Source organism: Pelobates fuscus, chromosome 2 (assembly GCF_036172605.1).
Source record: "Pelobates fuscus isolate aPelFus1 chromosome 2, aPelFus1.pri, whole genome shotgun sequence".
NCBI lineage: Eukaryota > Metazoa > Chordata > Amphibia > Anura > Pelobatidae > Pelobates > Pelobates fuscus.
In genome coordinates this window covers 172415366-172433725 of record NC_086318.1, presented here as the reverse complement: position 1 = coordinate 172433725, position 18360 = coordinate 172415366, and the positions used below count along the sequence as shown (strand labels likewise).

The window sequence follows — 18360 nt, the reverse complement described above, 5'->3', positions numbered from 1 at the left end:
GAAACCTCAATTTCTTTTTAGTTTCCCCTCATTTCTTTCTTTTTTTTTTTTATTGTTTTCTGGCAGAACATTTGCTGTTTTTTTTCAGTGACACATTTCTTCAAATCAGAAGGGCAAATTTTACAAAAGCAAGATAAAGAAGTGAAAAAACAAGGGCACACAAAATGTATTAATTTAAAAACGTATTAAAGTTCTAATATGTGATGTTAAAAATATGGTGTGTGTATCACTTTAAGTGATATTTTAACATGAGTAAGTCAAATTGAAAATACACTAATCTTGCCCCCAATTTTTTTTTCCATTTACCAATATAATTTGCAAAAGAAAATATTTTGTGCAGAAAGAAATCATATAGTGCAGCAACCAACAAAGAATCTGAGCCTGGTATGGACATGAGGAAATTATTTAAATATGGCGCAACTCATGTAATAATTTGGTTTTGTATTAGGTAGAGTTTCTTTTGTGTGTGTCTTTCTTTTTCATACAAATGTTAACCTCGAAAGTCTACTAGTTTAAATACATTAATAGTTGGAACATCTATCCGAGTAATGGATTTTTGTACTCTGGATATTGTATGGGTTTGTGTTTTCGGTTGGCTCCAGTAATTTGTAACAACCTGTCTATTTTTGTAACCTTTGAATAATGTACCAATATTTAATTGCTTTGTAAACCTATCGAAAGATTTAGAGAAAGATTCCCAAAAGCTATTAGAAACCAACACAACACAAAAAAAGCAGAGGCAGTATGGAAGGCAATAAAAAAAAAAAAAAATCATAAAGCACCAGGCCCAGATGGGTTCCCTAACTATTATTTTAAATTTGCAAAGGAATTGATACCAAAGCTTATAAACCTTTTTAATAGCATCTTAGATTCAGGAGAGATGCATCCGGAACTATTGGAAGCCAATATAATTACTTTGCCTAAACCAGGAAAATCACCCTCTAGCTGAGCTAACCTAAGACATATACCATTGCTTAATGCAGATATAAAATTGTTTGCAAAAGTTATGGCATTAAGATTAAATCCACTACGATCTAAATTGATAGGAGGAGGACAAACAGGCTTTTTGCCAGTGAGACAGGTGGAGGACAATACCAGAAGGTTCATCGATATATTGGAAATAATGAAAAGACAAAAAATTGAGGGACTTCTGGTGGCACTTGACGAGGAAAAGGCATTTGATCAAGTTATAAACTCAGGGTTTGTATCACGAAAGTTCTGCATTGCTAATGGCACGAGACAGGGCTGTCCTCTCTCTCCATTATTTTTTATTTTGACCCTTGAATCTTTAGCATATAAGATAATAAAACATGATCCAATAACGGGATTAAAGGGAAACTCCAGTGCCAGAAAAACGATCCGTTTTTCTGGCACTGGAGGGTCCCTCTCCCTCCCACCCACCAATCCCCAGTTACTGAAGGGGTGAAAACCCCTTCAGTTACTTACCTGGGACAGCGGCGATGTCCCTCGCCGCTGTCTCCGCCTCCGCGACACTCCTCCCAGTGATTGCATCGGCCGGTGGGCGAGACTGATATCGCCCACCAGCCGAGGAGACCTAATGCGCATGTGCGGAAATGCCGCGCATGCGCATTACGTCGTCCCATAGGAAAGCATTGAAAAATCATTTCAATGCTTTCCTATGGGGTTTTGAGTGACGCTGGAGGTCCTCACACAGCGTGAGGACGTCCAGCGATGCTCTAGCACAGGTTTCCTGTGCTAGAACCCAGGAAGTGACCTCTAGTGGCTGTCTAATAGACAGCCACTAGAGGTGGAGTTAACCCTGCAATGTAATTATTGCAGTTTATGAAAAACTGCAATAATTACACTTGCAGGGTTAAGGGTAGTGGGAGTTGGCACCCAGACCACTCCAATGAGCAGAAGTGGTCTGGGTGCCTGGAGTGTCCCTTTAAGCACACATATGGGACCCCAAAAACTAGCTTTACTTGTGGATGATGTCCTGATAATACTCACAAATCCATATAATGCAATAAAATCGGTAATGGATTTATTGAAAGATTATGGCACAGTGTCATATTATTACCCATGTGCAATTAGTTTCATTCTGAATGTACATTCAGACGAATTACATGCAATTCGGACATTTGGATGCTTACAAATGTCCGAAGTTTGAATTCACGAATTTCCGAATTGACGAAGTTCCGAATTGCAGAAGTGCTTTGGATTTCTGAAAAGTGACAAAACAAGTGGTTAGGGTTAGGGGTTAGTGTTAGGGACAAAGGGCAAAACAAGTGGTTAGGGGCTAGTGTTAGGGTCCTAATTACCGAAGTTCCGAACCAAACCGAATGCCATTGGTCCAAATTGCCAAAGAAGACAAATGTTTTTACAACCCTACATATTATAAAAACAATATTGTTAAAACCCAAGCTTTACCTATAAATATGCACCAATCAACAATGCAGTTGTTAAAAACGGAATACCCATTTGAGTGGAGAAAGAATTCGATAAAATATTTGGGAATTCAGCTGTCAGTTTCGAAACAGGTTGTGATAGAGAATAATCATTGCAAATTATTGAGAGAGGTACAAGACATATTACAGCATTGGGACCAGGGCACTACCTCATGGGTGGGATGAATTAATTCCATTAAAATTTGCATCCTACCACAGATTATTTTTCTTTTTAGAACTATAACAATAATGATCCCGAAGTTAATTTTAACAAAATTCCAGAATATTATAAATGCACACAACTGGAAACGTAAACCCATAAGGATATCATTAAACACAATGAGCCATAAAATCACAGAGGGTGGTATGAGAGTACCGCACATTCAGAAATATTATATAGCATCCTTACTTGCAGAAACATAGGCGCTAATAGATAAGAACAACACACCACTATGGCATACATTAGAACAATCTATTGCCAAGAAATATTAAACCTTATTTGGGTAGCACACCAAGGAGAACCTGCAAATCTTAATTTTGTATCTGCAACACAAACATCTTTGTTGATGTGGAGGAACTGGGCCCCTAAACGTTTGAGAAAATATAACGATCTGTCAAGGTGGTAGTCCTGTGCCTGGACACATGTGTCCAGGAGGCGGTGCGTGGACCGGGACCCATTATGCCTGATGATAAGTAGGAGTCACAGTGTGGAGGTGGATTAGCAGGGTCTGGTGCAGGGTAACCACACGCCCCCTGGTGTTGAGCACCAGCATTTGTGCAGCCACATACCAAGACCCTGAATCAGCTTCAGCGGATACCAGGAACTAGGAGCTTGGAAATTAAGCAGACCTCCCAGGAGCTGAATAGGGAGGCTCTGCAGCAAGATTGTATCCAGTACTAGAAACAAGGCTAGACATAGGCACCAAACATGAAAACAAGACAGAACTAGTAGAACCCAGAACCAGAGAAGGATAGTAAGCTAAACCCAGAACATATACACAAGACATGAGGAAAACATGAACATAACATGGGCATGACTGGACAGGACTGTACATGGGCTGGGTATACAAACTAAAACAAGACAAGATAACAAAGGCAAAACAAGAGGAGAAATAACTAAGTACTACATATGAAAATCATGGGGATTTAGTCACACTATATGATCATACATTGCATAAGCCTGCCAACAACGCCAATGTACCCCATATCTGTCAGGTCCTACACTGCCTAATGTATGCTAAAACATCCTAAGTAGACATACTTACCTGCAAGAAAGGGCAGAAGCTTTGAGCAGCTGCCTGCAGGACACTGAAACAGAAAGGAATGATGGAAAACAAATGGGTGTGGCAACATAAAACAAACATTTAAAGGAAACCTGGAGACTGGGAAATCCAGGGACAAACTATAGGAATGAACCCAGAAATCCCAGCATAAAGAAAACCAGACATAGACTAGAAAACCAAAAAAACAAGGAAAACTAAGCAAGAATAGCAAAAAGAGTACTGGATACCAGAAGCCAAGTCCAGACATCAGAACATCTTTACTATGGAACTTTGCAAAGTCTAATTTACTACACATAAAAGATTTAAATGTATCAACATGGAGAAAAAAATGGAATAAAAGTTCAACATTTAATAACAGGTACGGATACATATCAATTCCCAAATATACAAACCAAATACGGATTACATAATAGTGAGCTGTATACATATTTCAGAATGAAATACATTTTAATAAAATTTCAATTGGTAGAGGTGAAACTTCTGATATACTGGAATTTTGTAAATTATGCCTAGAGGGGAGATCCCAAGCTCTTTCAATATGTTAAAGAGAATTATTAAACAAAGCAAACCTGATTAACTGTATTTTATGTTAGACTGGGAGAAGGAATTAAACAAGGAATGGGAATCCTCGCAGTGGTATAGGGCTATGAGACTGACCAATGTCACCACTCACAGTATATAACACATAGTGGCAACATATAAAATGTGGTCACGATGATATATGACACCCCAACAATTAGAATATCCAGGGAATTTGGAGATAAGTTGGAGGTGCGGGGAAGCGGAGGGGTCTATGCCCCCTATGTTTTGGTACTGTAAAATTATTACTGCTATGTGGAAACATATTCAACAATTGATATTTAATGTTACAAATAATTTGGTACCCCTACAACCAGATATCTATTTGTTACATATTATGCCAGAGAGGCTCATGAAGCAGGAAACCACAATGATGATACATATCTTAATGGCCACAAAAATTGCAATTGCTAGCTTATGGAAAACAACACAAGTGCCATCAATACATACAATAAAGGAAAAGATTTCTAACACAAAACAATTATGAGGAGATTGCATATAGGATAATAGGTAACCAAAACATTTAAAAAAAAATCTGGGTGAAAAGTAGGTAGCAAGGAGAAATCAATTAATCAGTTAGATATTTAGGAATAAAGATATTCCATACTCACTGAAGATAGTGTTATTGAGTGATAAAATATTTCAAATTTGATAGGGACCCCAGAAGGGGAGAAGAACTAACATAGTTGTCTGTATAGATTTGCTAAAAAAAAATAAAATAAAAAAATTTGAAATTGCAAACTTATGGAAAAAAACGATTAGCACATGTATTTGTTTTTATTTTATTTCTTTTGTTTTTATTCGTTCTTATTTGTTTTTCTATATTATTTAATCTGTGTTTTTGATTATATTTGTTTTAGAGTCACCATGCATAATTACGTACTTACAGTTTGGCCAAAATCACTACAAACTAGCCAATATATAGATAGAACAGGAGGGAGTATAAACCAATAGATTGAGAAATAGAATAAGTGTAATTCATATAAATGATTGTGTGATCATTTACTGCTGTGGATGACCACTGTGTTGCTTATACAAAATGCCTAGAGAGATATCAGCTATGCCTCACTGATGATGCCTAACAAGGCTGAAACGATCATCTGGGGTTGCTGTGTCTCTCGTGCAGAGAGAACTTGCTGGCATTTTGGATCTTAACTGCCCGTATGGGTGGGACCAGTCTGTTATGTTTCAGAGATGCTCTTTCTGTAATGGCACAATATGAGCTAAAACCAGATGGAGATCTGAGCGGGGACCCACCGAAGGGCAAGCTATTTCAGCTGCTGCCCGTTCTCAGTATTCTCTTGCGCCCTGTTTTTTGCTTATACAAAATGATTTGAATTGTTAAGGAATGAAATGAGGTGACTGAACAGACTGTAAAATTAAAATTTGTGACATTATATTACTTTATATATTAATTTGTAATAATGTAAAAAGTAACAAAAAAATAGAAACCATCACATTAAGCTAGTTTCAATAAATGCCTGTAGGATCAATACATTGTTCAAAATATCTTTATTTTTAGATTTCTTGGGAAGAAATCAAGTAGAGATCTGTGCGCTTCAAGAAACTCACTGAAAAAATCTGACAAAATCAGTATAAATTAAGAAACACACCCAATTATTGTAAGTGCTGCTCTAGAAGAGAGAAAAAAAAGAGTCATTGCTTTTATGTTTTCTTAAAATGTATATATTAAATATCAAGAATTAGATCAAGAGGAACAATTCATTATTTTAGTATATACCTGTAACGACACCCCCAGGCATAAAAGGGTTAAACCACCGTTTAGTAGATCTTCCCCTTCCAGAGACACAGGCACAGCTACTGCAGAACCCCAAACTCCCGAACAGGATACCAAGTAGCACTCCAAACTCCCGAACTGGAAACTCACGAATAGCTGCTAGCAGCTGAACAGGAAAAGCACCCAAGCGGCTTAGACTCCTGGCAATCAGTCTCTAACAGCATACAGTAAATCCCCCCAAGAATGAGACATAGCTCTGTGTTGAGGGTCAAGCAGTGAACAGGCAGAGCTGTGGGTTTATTGTTCTTATATACACATTAGTACCACCCACAGGGTTTTGGAAAACAACCAATAAAACGTACAATACACTCAGACACTCCCACACAAAATCCTCCCCTCTGCCTGTGATACAATTACCTTACACAATGGGTAATGTAATTATCACAAGCAGAAAAATACTTTTTTTCCACGTTATTCATAACAGACAGAGGCAAAACTCCATTGAACACATGGCAGCAAAAGACAATAAAATACATAAAAATATATAACTGTGCAGCGATTGCATAAAACATATACATTCAACATATCCCCAGATAGCTCAGATCTGAGAACACATTATTACTGAATGGCTCTCAGATCACATACATACGGTTCAATTGCCATGGAGCTAAAGTCTTTCCCATAGTCTTTCATTATACGATTGGGCTCCATGGCATAGCTATTTGGGGTATCACCGCTCAAACAGGGCAAGCACCAAATGACACGGCTTTCATGTCTTTGCAGGGGAAAATCAAGCGTTTCAACATGGGGCCATAGTCTAAAGGCAGCAGGCGAGCAACCAGGCTCCTCCAATGCACAGTGGTGAGATTGATCTCGTGATAATACCAAAATTTTGTGTTTATACTAGCCAGGAGAAAACCTGTGACACAGAAAATATTATAGAGATAAAATATCAATACAAACGTATATCCATAAAAATGAAGAACACAGGTTACCACAGGTAGCCTAAAAACAGAAAATGCAGAAAAACATAGTGTAAACCATTAAAGGACATGTAGAGATAAGAGATGGGGTTGGAATATCACTCACATGGCCCAGAGCCATCCCAGGCTCTATATAACAGGCTCTAGGGTGCCACAGATACCTAAATGTCTCAATATCCCCAGAATTAAACAACAAATGATGATGGATCTTCAGTATAAAATACTTTATTGTATAAAATAGAACAAGCAAAATATCACCTATTTTATCACTCGTCACATATTTAGTTACCCAAAGAGTAAAATAGCAAAGTGCCTGTGTTGTCAGCAGGCGCGTTTCGGCAAGATAACCTTCTTCCAGTGCTCCAGTATTATTTTAGTATGTGTAATAAATAACAAAATGTTCACACTAGTTAATATATATGCACCAAATAAGTCCCCAGCAATATTTATTGCAAGAATACTGAAGAAAATCAATCAGATTAAATAGGGAGGATATTAATTATGGGTGATTTTAATTGCATACTAGTTTTTTTCTAAAGACAGAAGAAACCAAAGCTAGAAAAAACAACAACTACTAAATAAATATTATCTCAGACATATGGAGAACATTACATCCTCCTGAGATTGATTTTACATGTTACTCTAGAACATTTAATCCTTTCTCTAGAATTGATCCTATATTCGGCAATGTGGCCATACTTAATCTGGTTAAAAAAAAAAAAATAGAATAGAAAAAGATATATAACATGGTCAGACCACAGCCCAATTATGTTAGATTAAAGATGCTTTTGATGTATTCCGTAAAGATTGGCGATTTAACAATCAAATAATTCATAAAAAAAAAAGAATTTAGAAGAGAATTCACTTTTTTTTTTTTTTTTTTTAAGAAAATAAAATAAAGGTATATCAGATATAAGAGTTTGGTATTCTTACAAAAATGTAGTTAGCGTAAACTTGAGCAGCATGACAGCTATTGCAACAACAAGAAAGAAAGCAGTCCCTTCTATAGCTATATCTAGCATTAACTGATTTTAAGAGGCAGAATAAAGATGTGCTCCCAAAAGAAACTGCAAGCAAGATTGTAGATCTAGAAATATGTGTAAATGATTATCAAATTAATAAAGCAGCTAGAACTCTAGAATGCATTCAACCCAAATGGTAACCAAAAAGGCATTAAGAAAACAGAAGCTCTAATGACTAATAAAGTAAAAAGAAATTAAGAAGTAAAAGAGTTATATCTAAAATCAAGGATAAAGATACATACTTGTTGGCCCCAGGACAAATAGGTAGATGCTTTTTAAGAGTTCTATAGAGATTTAAACAATTACCAATAGAGATGTTTAGGGAGAAGAGGAGATTAAGAAATTATTCACGATTAATTACATTTATAAATCAACCTATGTCAGAGGAAGAAGTAATACACAATTGATAAGCTTAAATTCAAAGCTTCTCCTGGTCCTGATGGTTTCACAAATACATTTTACAAATTGATGGAAGAAAAGTTAAAGGGAGAACTTACACAATGTTTTAACATTATAATAAAAACAAGGAGATTCCCCGTAGAATTATTGAGAGCAAGCAATGTTCAAATTCCAAAGGAGACAGAGATCCTGAGTTGATCAGTAATTATAGATCAATCTATCTGATGAACACGGATAAAAAAATATTTTCCTCTATTCTTGCTGAAAGATCAAAAATAGCTATATTAAATTTAATCACGAACGATCAGCTAGGCTTTATACCAGGCAGGTTGTTAGTTAATAACTTCATAAGAATAATAGATGTCTTTGATGAAACAGGGGTTAATGGAACTCCACTCATACTCCTATGAATAGATGCAGAAAAAGCATTTAATAGGGTAGGGTGGGTTTGAATGTTCACTACTTTGAAAGAATTTGGAATTACAGGCTCCATGTTACAAGCTATATCATCTCTCTTTAATTCCCCACAGGCTAAAGTTACATGATCAGGATTCACTTCACAGTGTTTAATATTACAATGGGATAAGACAAGGGTGCCCTTTCTCCCCATTGTTATATATGGGGATTGGAACCACTAGCCATTGCAATAAGACAGAATCGTGCATCTGTTTCTGCATCTATTCATAGGAGTATGAGTGGAGTTCCATTAACCCCATGTTTCACAGTGTTTCAATATTAAAATGGGATAAGACAAGGGTGCCCTTTCTCCCCATTGTTATATATGGTGATTGGAACTGCTAGCCATTGCAATAAGACAGAATCATGGAAGTCATGGTTATATACATCCCTCAGGTTAACTAAAACAGTTAAGCCATTACAACAAATAATTGAGGAATGCTCCATTCCATATAGAGATATTTTCAATTTGAGAATTAAAGGTTTAATTTTAACATATCTCTAAAGTAGTGGAGAGACAACAAGAGAGTTTACTCAACTCCTCAAGCTATAGGAAACTGTAAACATTTATTGGCAAAATATGTCAAAGTTTTATGTAACTTGAGACAATCTTACAGGAGCAATAAATAAGTTGGAAAAAGATTTAAAAATACACATCGAAGAAGAGGATTGGAAAAACTCTCTAAATAAATTATATAAGCATATCCACTGCTTAAATTTGACTGAAATATATTTTAAATTATTAAAAAGATGATACCTGACACCAAAACTCTGGATGAAAATATTCCCAGATATATCTGACATTTGTTGATATGTAACTTGAAGACAGGGAGCTTGATCTATATTTGTGACAGTGTGACAAATTATACAACAATATTCGAAATATATAATAAAACTAATTTATTAAATTAGAGAAATCAAACTGGAATGAGAGACTTTAAATTTAAAGTGGCCAAAAATGAGAAAAAAAGGCCTTAATGATAATTTTACACATTATAACTGCTGCTAAACTATTTATGGCACCTAATTGGAATATGGTTAAGTCCCAAGTGTCCAGAAAGTTGTCTTACAAGTTATATTGCAAATGGAAAAGTATATACTAAAAAAACTTAGAAAACACTCAGTTAGAAGACTGGGACACTTGGATAAAGAAGCTAGAATTATTAAAACAAATTACCTAAAGGCAGTTAAATTTCTATAGGGGTGAGAAGTGGGGGGAGGGATTCCGGTTATTATTATTTTCTTTTTCTTCATCCTTTCTCTCTTTTCTTTGCCTACCCAGATGTAAAATTAAATATGAGTACAAACAGATGACAAAACTGACACTATAAACAAGCAAATAATTTAGTACATAAATTAACATTGAACTAAATAGATACATGGACTCTCTCCAAACAAAAAGAAAAGAGGATTACAAATTATATATAAAAAAGTGCTCAACGGAGATTAATAAGATAAGGTAAAAAATAATAATAAAAAATTAAATAATTCAAATATATATATATATATATATATATTTGTGTTCGGGGCATTCTCATATGATATAGAATAAGATTATTGTAGCGATGTAGCTTTAGGAATAATCGGTTGAGGTGTGCCGAAACCGACGTATGCTGTAGGCCGGTAAAAAGTGGGCTTACATAGAGGAAATATGAACAATGGGAGTGGAGGGAGGGGCTATTCGTCTGACCCACAAAGGTAAGTAGGGAAAGGGGGGAGTCCCTTTTGTAGGTCTATAGCCCCTCCCACAACTTCAGACCATGCCTTCCAATATATATATATATATATATATATATATATTGTGCTCGGAATTTTTAATACGTAATGAAATGTAGAAGGAGAAGCAAAGTTGGTAGAGGTGTGCCGAAACCAACGTACGAGTAGGCCTGTAATAAAAGAGGGCCCACAAAGGTGAATTGTTAATATAGATAGGTGTAGGTGGGTGGGGACAAACAGCTTGCACGACAAAGGTAAGTAGGGGGGTAGGGTTTAAATAGGATCATAACTCCTCCCACAAATTCAGGCCAAGTGGCCTTCCAACTTGTGCTTGGAATTTCTAATACATAATGGAATGTAGAAGGAGAAGCAAAGTTGGTAGAGGTGTGCCGAAACCAACGTACGAGTAGCTCTGTAATAAAAGAGGGCAAAAGAGGATTCAAAGAAAACACACTTTATTGCAAGTTTATAGAGCTTGGGTACTCTGATTGAGGTATATATGTAACTGAGCTGAGGATTACCTGTGGCCCCATCACATAGTGATGTAGACTGGGGTGTAAGAGCTTGAAGCTGCTGATGCAGCGCTTTTGCGAAAAAGAGAGACCAGAGAAGGAAGCCATGATGTAGCTCACCTTAATGGAAGGTTTAGACGTGACGTAATGGATTAGGACTGATAATGTGCAGTTGAACTTGGATACGTAAAAGCGGAGTGACAGCATAGGAGGTATAAGTAAGATGCTTGACTTGTAGGTTTAGAGGAAGAGGCAAAAATTACCATAAGTTAACTGCAAAAGTCTTGAATCAAGCAAACTCTACTTGTGACATGGTACAATACACAAAGCCCTGGCGTGAGTGATAGAGTAGTCATGAAACTGCGTGAAGCGTGCGTACCTGTACGAGGTATAATTGTGTGCTTAGTCCAAGATTAGCTCATGGAATGGTGGTATCCTGGATGGTAGGTAGTGGGTCGTAGGGAGTGCCTGAAAGAAGACCTTAAATTGAGCGTGAAAGAGCGTCAGTGGCTGTGTTGTGGACACCAGGAATGTAAAAGCAGACTAAAAAGAGCTGAGAAGTTTCTGCCAGCCAAATCAGCCTGCGAATCAGCCAAAAAATGGTTAGTGAGGATGGACGCCCTTGTTAATGATGTTGAAGGCTGCGGACTTGCCAGTCCAACGATGACCCCATGTGAGGGTGGCCACCACAATGGGGTAGATCTCCGACAAAGTAGAAGTCTCTCTGCCGGACAAGGCATCCGTCACAGTGGCCAGGCATCCCTAACCAGTGGTTGCCTGGTGACAGAGAGACCCCGAGTGTTGTGAAAATGAGGCTGTGGTGGTGTGAACCCTGTTAGGTGTTTGTGAACCTGTTAAATCAACAACAAATTCATCCAGATAGTGGATGACTGATGGACACCTGAATATTTTTAGGAGCGGCCAGCAGAGGGTTTGTGCGAAGATGTTGAATACTTAGGGCGGCTCCTAGAGTCAAACGTAGGCCAGGTGCCATAATGAAGGGTGAATAGGTAGTAGATTAAAGGCATTGGCCAAGTCTGTCTTGCTCAACCAAGCCTCACAACCTGCTGAAGTGATAGTTTGCATGGCATCATCGATTTGCGCAGTGCAGTGAGAACTCCTTAGCAGGAATGAGGGAGTTGATGCTGGGAATGGATGTAGAGTGCGGTGCAGAAGGTCTATGATCAGATGTATTATAGAGTATTGTGAATGGCTACCTCGATGGTATTGGTACGCCAAGATGTGAAGTGTGAAGACTGGAAAGAGGCGATCGTGAAACCAGCATATGATTGCTGTGGACAGAAGGTGGTCCACCGTAAGTTGGTCAATGGATGCAGATAATAGGTTAGGGCATACAAGTGTACCTGTGGGAATGGCGATAAGGCCCGTGTGAAACCCCTGTGAGAAACCCAGCCCCAGAATCTACCAGATGCCTAACTGGGTGTAAATGCAGATTGTATTCTAGGATATCAATGTTAACCTTAGTTAGGCGTATCTTAGGTGACAAACAGTCTGTATATGTGGACTAGGTGTGGGCTCTGGAGCAGATGTGCAATACCCTGCATGTAGTGAAATAGCATACCCCAGCATTAAAGACAGACCAGCGAAGGAAGCCATGATGTAGCTCACCTTAATGGAAGGCTAAGACGTGAAGTAATGGATTAGGACTGATAGTGTGTAGTTGACCTTGGATACATAAAAGCGGAGTAAGATGCTTGACTTGTAGGTTTAGAGGAAGAGGCAAAAATTACCATAGTTTAACTGAGCCTTCCCCAGAAATGAAATGGTCAGCCCAGTTTGTCTCTCTGCCCATCTCGCTGTCTAGCGCGTGTGGTGAATGAGTGATGAGAAGTGGAAGTGGCTGACTCTATGTGAGAGGTAATGACAAACAGAGGAATGGAAAGCTTTGTTTAGTCGTCGGATTTAGGACTACAGAAATGTCACCATGAATATAACCTTTGTACTGTAGGGTGTCTTGGGAAGTTAAGTAGTGATGTTAGTTTAACGTCCTTTGCATCGAGAATTTCCTTCTCCATGGAAATTGGAACAGAGTGGGCCGGTGAGACGTATGGAGTAGTGATAGTGGGTGATGGGAGGCGGGGAGGGAAATGAGGGGTAAGCCAGACTGTATGACCGAGATCGCCAGGGGAAGGATGAAATAGTCAAACGTAAGTTTGTTCAGTGCGGTTGGCAGTTAGCTTATATGAAAATACAAACAAAAGGATTGTGTACTCTGCGGTCGGCTGTTAGCCGCACGAATGCAGAAGTACACGAACAGTGTAAGAGCACGAACGGGTAAGTAATGAAGGGAGTCTATCCCCACGTTTTTAGGCCCAAACATAGGAAATAGCCTCATGAGTATCCAACTATATGTATTGAGGCATGTCTGCCTAGTACACCCCACAGGGCAAACTTCATCTATATTATATCTTCAAATCAATATGTTTGACACATACAGCTTTATTTACAAAAGTGGGAATTGTTGGGAATTGAAAGTGAATTTCAAATTTAAGGGCAAAATAGCAGAACTGGCAACATTCTTCAAGTATGCTTCCAGTTTTTCTATTATGGTCTGCAATTCATTTCTAACAATTCTCAGTTTAGTAAATAACCGTGCTAAATAAAATGTTATCACTTACACAACGTGTATTCTATTAGACACATTTTACAAGAGACAGGCGCACTTTAAGGTTTAATTAGGAAAAAATATAGAAACCATAAGAGCTTGTGACAAAACCCACTATTTTGCCTATTGCATAGTTACATAGTTGCATAGCTGAAAAGAGACTTGCGTCCATCAAGTTCAGCCTTCCTCACATTAGTTTTTTGCTGTTGATCCAAAAGAAGGCAAAAAAAAAACCCAGTTTGAAGCACAATTTTGCAACAAGCTAGGAAAAAATTCCTTCTTGACCCCAGAATGGCAGCCAGATTTATCCTTGGATCAAGCAGTTATTACCCTACATTGAAAGATTATATCCTTGAATATTCAGTTTTTGCAAGTATGCATCTAGTAGCTGTTTGAACATCTGTATGGACTCTGATAAAACCACTTCTTCAGGCAGAGAATTCCACATTCTGATTGTTCTTACAGTAAAAAAACCTTTCCTTTGCCTTAGACGAAATCTTCTTTCTTCCAGTCTAAACGCATGGCCTCGTGTCCTATGTAAAGTCCGGTTTGTGAATAGATTTACACACAATGGTTTGCATTGGCCCCAAATATATTTGTATAATGTTATCATATCCCCTCTCAGGCGACGTTTTTCTAAACTAAATAGGTTTAAATTTTCTTCATAGCTGATATGTTCCATTCCTTTTATTAATTTTGTAGCCCGCCTCTGCACTTTTTCTAGTGCCATAATATCCTTCTTTAGAACAGGTGCCAAAAATTGCACAGCATATTCAATATGTGGTCTTACCAGTGATTTATAAAGAGGCAAAATGATATTCTCGTCCCGAGAATGAATGCCCTTTTTCATGCATGACAATACCTTACTGGCCTTGGCAACTGCTGATTGACATTGCACATTGTTGCATAGTTTGTTGTCTATGTCTAATATATCCTCCTCCTATGAGCAATACTAGGTTATCGAACTCCATTCATGTTTCCCCATTCGGGAACTACCCACTTCCGAACACAGACCACACCTGACTCATTAAACATCAACGAAAACCACAGAATTAAGTGCTCTCTCTGTGTGGCCATCTTGTCGCACGAACATAGGCAGCTGGACCTGGTCGTGTCTGGAACTACAAGTCGGACATTCAACCGCACAAACACCGGTGAAAGTATATAAACGCCTGCTTCTTTCCACGACAAGCCAGGATAGCACTGTTCGGTAGGTTTGTTCGGACGAACAAGGCAAACAAACGCTACCTATGAGCCAGGGGAACTGTTAGTATTTGTTTGGTTTGGAACTCCCGAAATTGACAGACCACTAAAACTCCAGCCAAGGGTTTGAGAGACACCAGGTACAGCCACACATGATGCATCTGGTACAGCCACGCATGATGCATCTGTCCCAACATACAAGTTGCCTGTAGTCCAGGTCCATATTGACTGGGGTACCAGAGCTAAATCCCTGGAAGAGGGGATTTTGAGAGAAGTACTACTGGAAATGACTTAGGGTGTTTAACCTCAAGGTTCGTTCCATCAAACCTGGAGAGAGCACTACCCATAACCACCCAGCTGCATGCTTGAGAGATGAACTCCTCACACTCTCAGGAAAACCAGGTAAGAACCAATACCCCGACCCGGGCCATAGACCCTGCTCCATATTAGGGCACCCCACAAGACTTTGCGAAAGAGCAGAGGGAGGTGGGCAGACACCCCACAGGGGGACCTAGATCAGGACTGGTTCCAATGGGAGAAAGGACTAGTGGAACCAGAGGAACCGGGGTAGGAGCGGGCAAAGTACCCAAGAGACAGTTAGTTAGTATTACCCCAGAAATACCATGCTGAATTACTAAGCATCAGCCACAATATACCCATAGCAGGCCACATAAGGAAGAGGAAGGACCAGTTGACCTGGCATTCTTTTGGCCTGGAGATGAGCATCAACTAATAGGAACGAGGTGTGATCACCCTAGGGCTAAACTCAGACCACTCCCCATAGTAGAAGAACCCTTATACCGGGTAGTGGTAGATCTGGTAGGACCCCTAGGTAAGCCTAGTCCCTCGAGGAAGAAGTATATTCTTACTGTGGTGGACTACGCTACTCAGGGCCCTGAAGCCGTGGCCCTTTCCAACATCCATACAGAAACCATAGCAGAAGCCTACTTTACTCGGGTAGGATTTTCCAGGGAAATCGTATTCGATCAGGGGACCTAGTTCACAGCAACCATTACTCACTAGCTCTGGCAGAGCTGCAGGGTGAAATCCATATTTAGCTCTTCTTATCACCCTCAGACAAACAAACTCTGAATGATTCAGTGGCACCCTTAACCCCTTAAGGACCAAACTTCTGGAATAAAAGGGAATCATGACATGTCACACATGTCATGTGTCCTTAAGGTGTTAAAAAGATGCTACGAACTTTCACAGAGTCCTGTCAAACTGGGAAAAGTTTCTTGCCCATTTATTGTTCACGTACAAGAAATTGCCCCAGGATTCAACCAGATTCTCCCCCTTTGAATTATTGCATGGGCGGCGAGTTCAGGGACCCCTGGACCTTGTACGAGAGCATTGGGAGGGAGTTATGGGAGAAGCAGATACTCCTATAGTACCCTATGTTCTGGAGCTATGGGACCGACAGCAAGCTCTAACTGAGTTTGTGCGAGAGAACATATGGGTGGCCCAGCAGCTCCAAAAATGTTGGTATGACCGGGGGGCTAGGAATCACATTCTAGAACATGGGCAAAAAGACCCACTAAAGCAGATAGGCTACAAGCAGCCTGGCAGGGTCCCTTCAGGGTAGTAGAGAGGATAAGCAACACCAGCTATATAGTGGTGAAATGTTTGGATGAGAGGATCAGAAGGTCTTTCATGTGAACATGCTTAAGCCTTATCTAAAAAGGACAGAAGAGGTAGCATCAGTTTGCGCCCTTGCCTTCAAGGAAAGTGAAGGTCTTCCCTCACCCGATATGCTCCCCGCCACCCAAGTTAGAGTAGAGCAAGTCAGTCTAGTGACTGACTTAAGCTCCTCTGAGAGACAGCAAGCCTCCCAACTGCTAGGGGAATATCATGAAATGTTTTCTGCCATACCAGGGTACAAAACGTCGGTGATACACTGAGTGGAAACCCCAATACCTCTCCTTCAGCAACCGTATCACATCCCTAAAGATGTTAGGGAGAGCATGCACAAAGAAATTTAGAACATACTAGAATTAGGGGTAATAGAACCCTCCCAGAGTCCTTGGGCTTCCCGGTGATTTTGGTGCCTAAACGGGACGGTACGACTAGCTTCTGCATTGACTAGCACAAACGCAATGAATGGTCGGTTACCAACGCCTACCCTATGCCCAAAGTAGATGAGCTATTAGACCAGATGACCGGAGATGGCAGGAGAGAAGTACTTGACCACTATAGACTTGTGCAAAGGGTATTGGCAAATCCCCTTGGAGCCTGATGCTATTCCTAAGTCACCAGAGTGTGAGGACTCCTTCCAGAAGCTGAAAATGGCACTGAGCGAGGAACATGTATTAGCTGCACCTGACCACACTAAAATATTTCTCATTCATACAGATGCCTCAGTGTTTGGACTGGGAGCAGTATTAAGCCAGGTTGAAGACAATGGCATGGAGCACCAGTTGGCCTGAGTACAAATGGTTACCCTGGGAAGTCAGCTATGCCACCGTAGAGAAGGAGTGCCTAGCCCTAGTTTGGGCACTAAAGAAATTACAGCCTTACTTGTATCATCATCAAGACTGACCACAACCCCCTAATTTGTCTCAGCCGAGTGTCTGGAGACAACCCCAGGCTGTTGAGATGGAGCCTGGCACTGCAACCATACAACTTTACAATGCAATACCGGTCAGGATTGCAGAATGCCAATGCTGATGGGTTGTCTAGACATAACGATTACTTGTCCAGCTATCCCCAAGCCAACCCATTAGGCGCGTATGCCATCCCATGGAACTGGGGGTGAGCAATGTGACAAAACCCACTTTTCCTGTGTCCAAGATATCCTCTTCCTATGTGCAATACTAGTTTATCGAACCGCAGAATAAAGTGCTCTCTCTGTGTGGCCATCGTTTGTATAACTGAACATCACGTGCTGGAGAAAACAGCTGCCATCTTGTCTCACTAACGCAGGAAGCGGCACCTAGTCGTTGAGTGTCTGGAACTATAAGTAAGACACTCGACCGCATGAAGTATACGAATGTCTGCTTCTTTCCCCGATTAGCCAGGAAAGTGCAGTTTGGTAGGTTTGTTCACATGAAATGCTACCTTTGAGCCAGGGGAACCATTCGTCTTTTTGTTCAGTTTGGAACTCCCGAAATTGACTGACCGCTACCACTGAAACTCTGGAACTGATTTGGGCAGAAGTCTCAGGAGGGGTAAGTCAAAACTTTACCCCGGTGGCGATTCAGCTGTGTTCATGGGAGCGCTATTTGGACAACTTGGGCGCTCAGATCCAAGCTATCCAGAGATATAATATTTGTGTGCGTTTCTTTATGTTTTATAAGTATTAATGTTTTGATATTTTATGTTTTTGTGCCGAGTCACTCTGACACAGAAATTTGTAGACATTTTGTGGGAGTATTCTGGGCGTGTTTTACTGCATCCTTGTTTGTATATAAGTGGGCCAGTTGGCCATATCAAAAA

The 18360-nt window shown here is 39.7% G+C and overlaps 1 protein-coding gene across 2 annotated transcripts in view; it reads right to left on the bottom strand.

The window, feature by feature from the left end:
- The window catches only part of LOC134586975 (isoaspartyl peptidase/L-asparaginase-like), a 100238-nt gene that overhangs the window by 47515 nt on the left and 34363 nt on the right, over positions 1-18360 (bottom strand). The gene's annotated exons all lie outside the window — the stretch shown is intronic.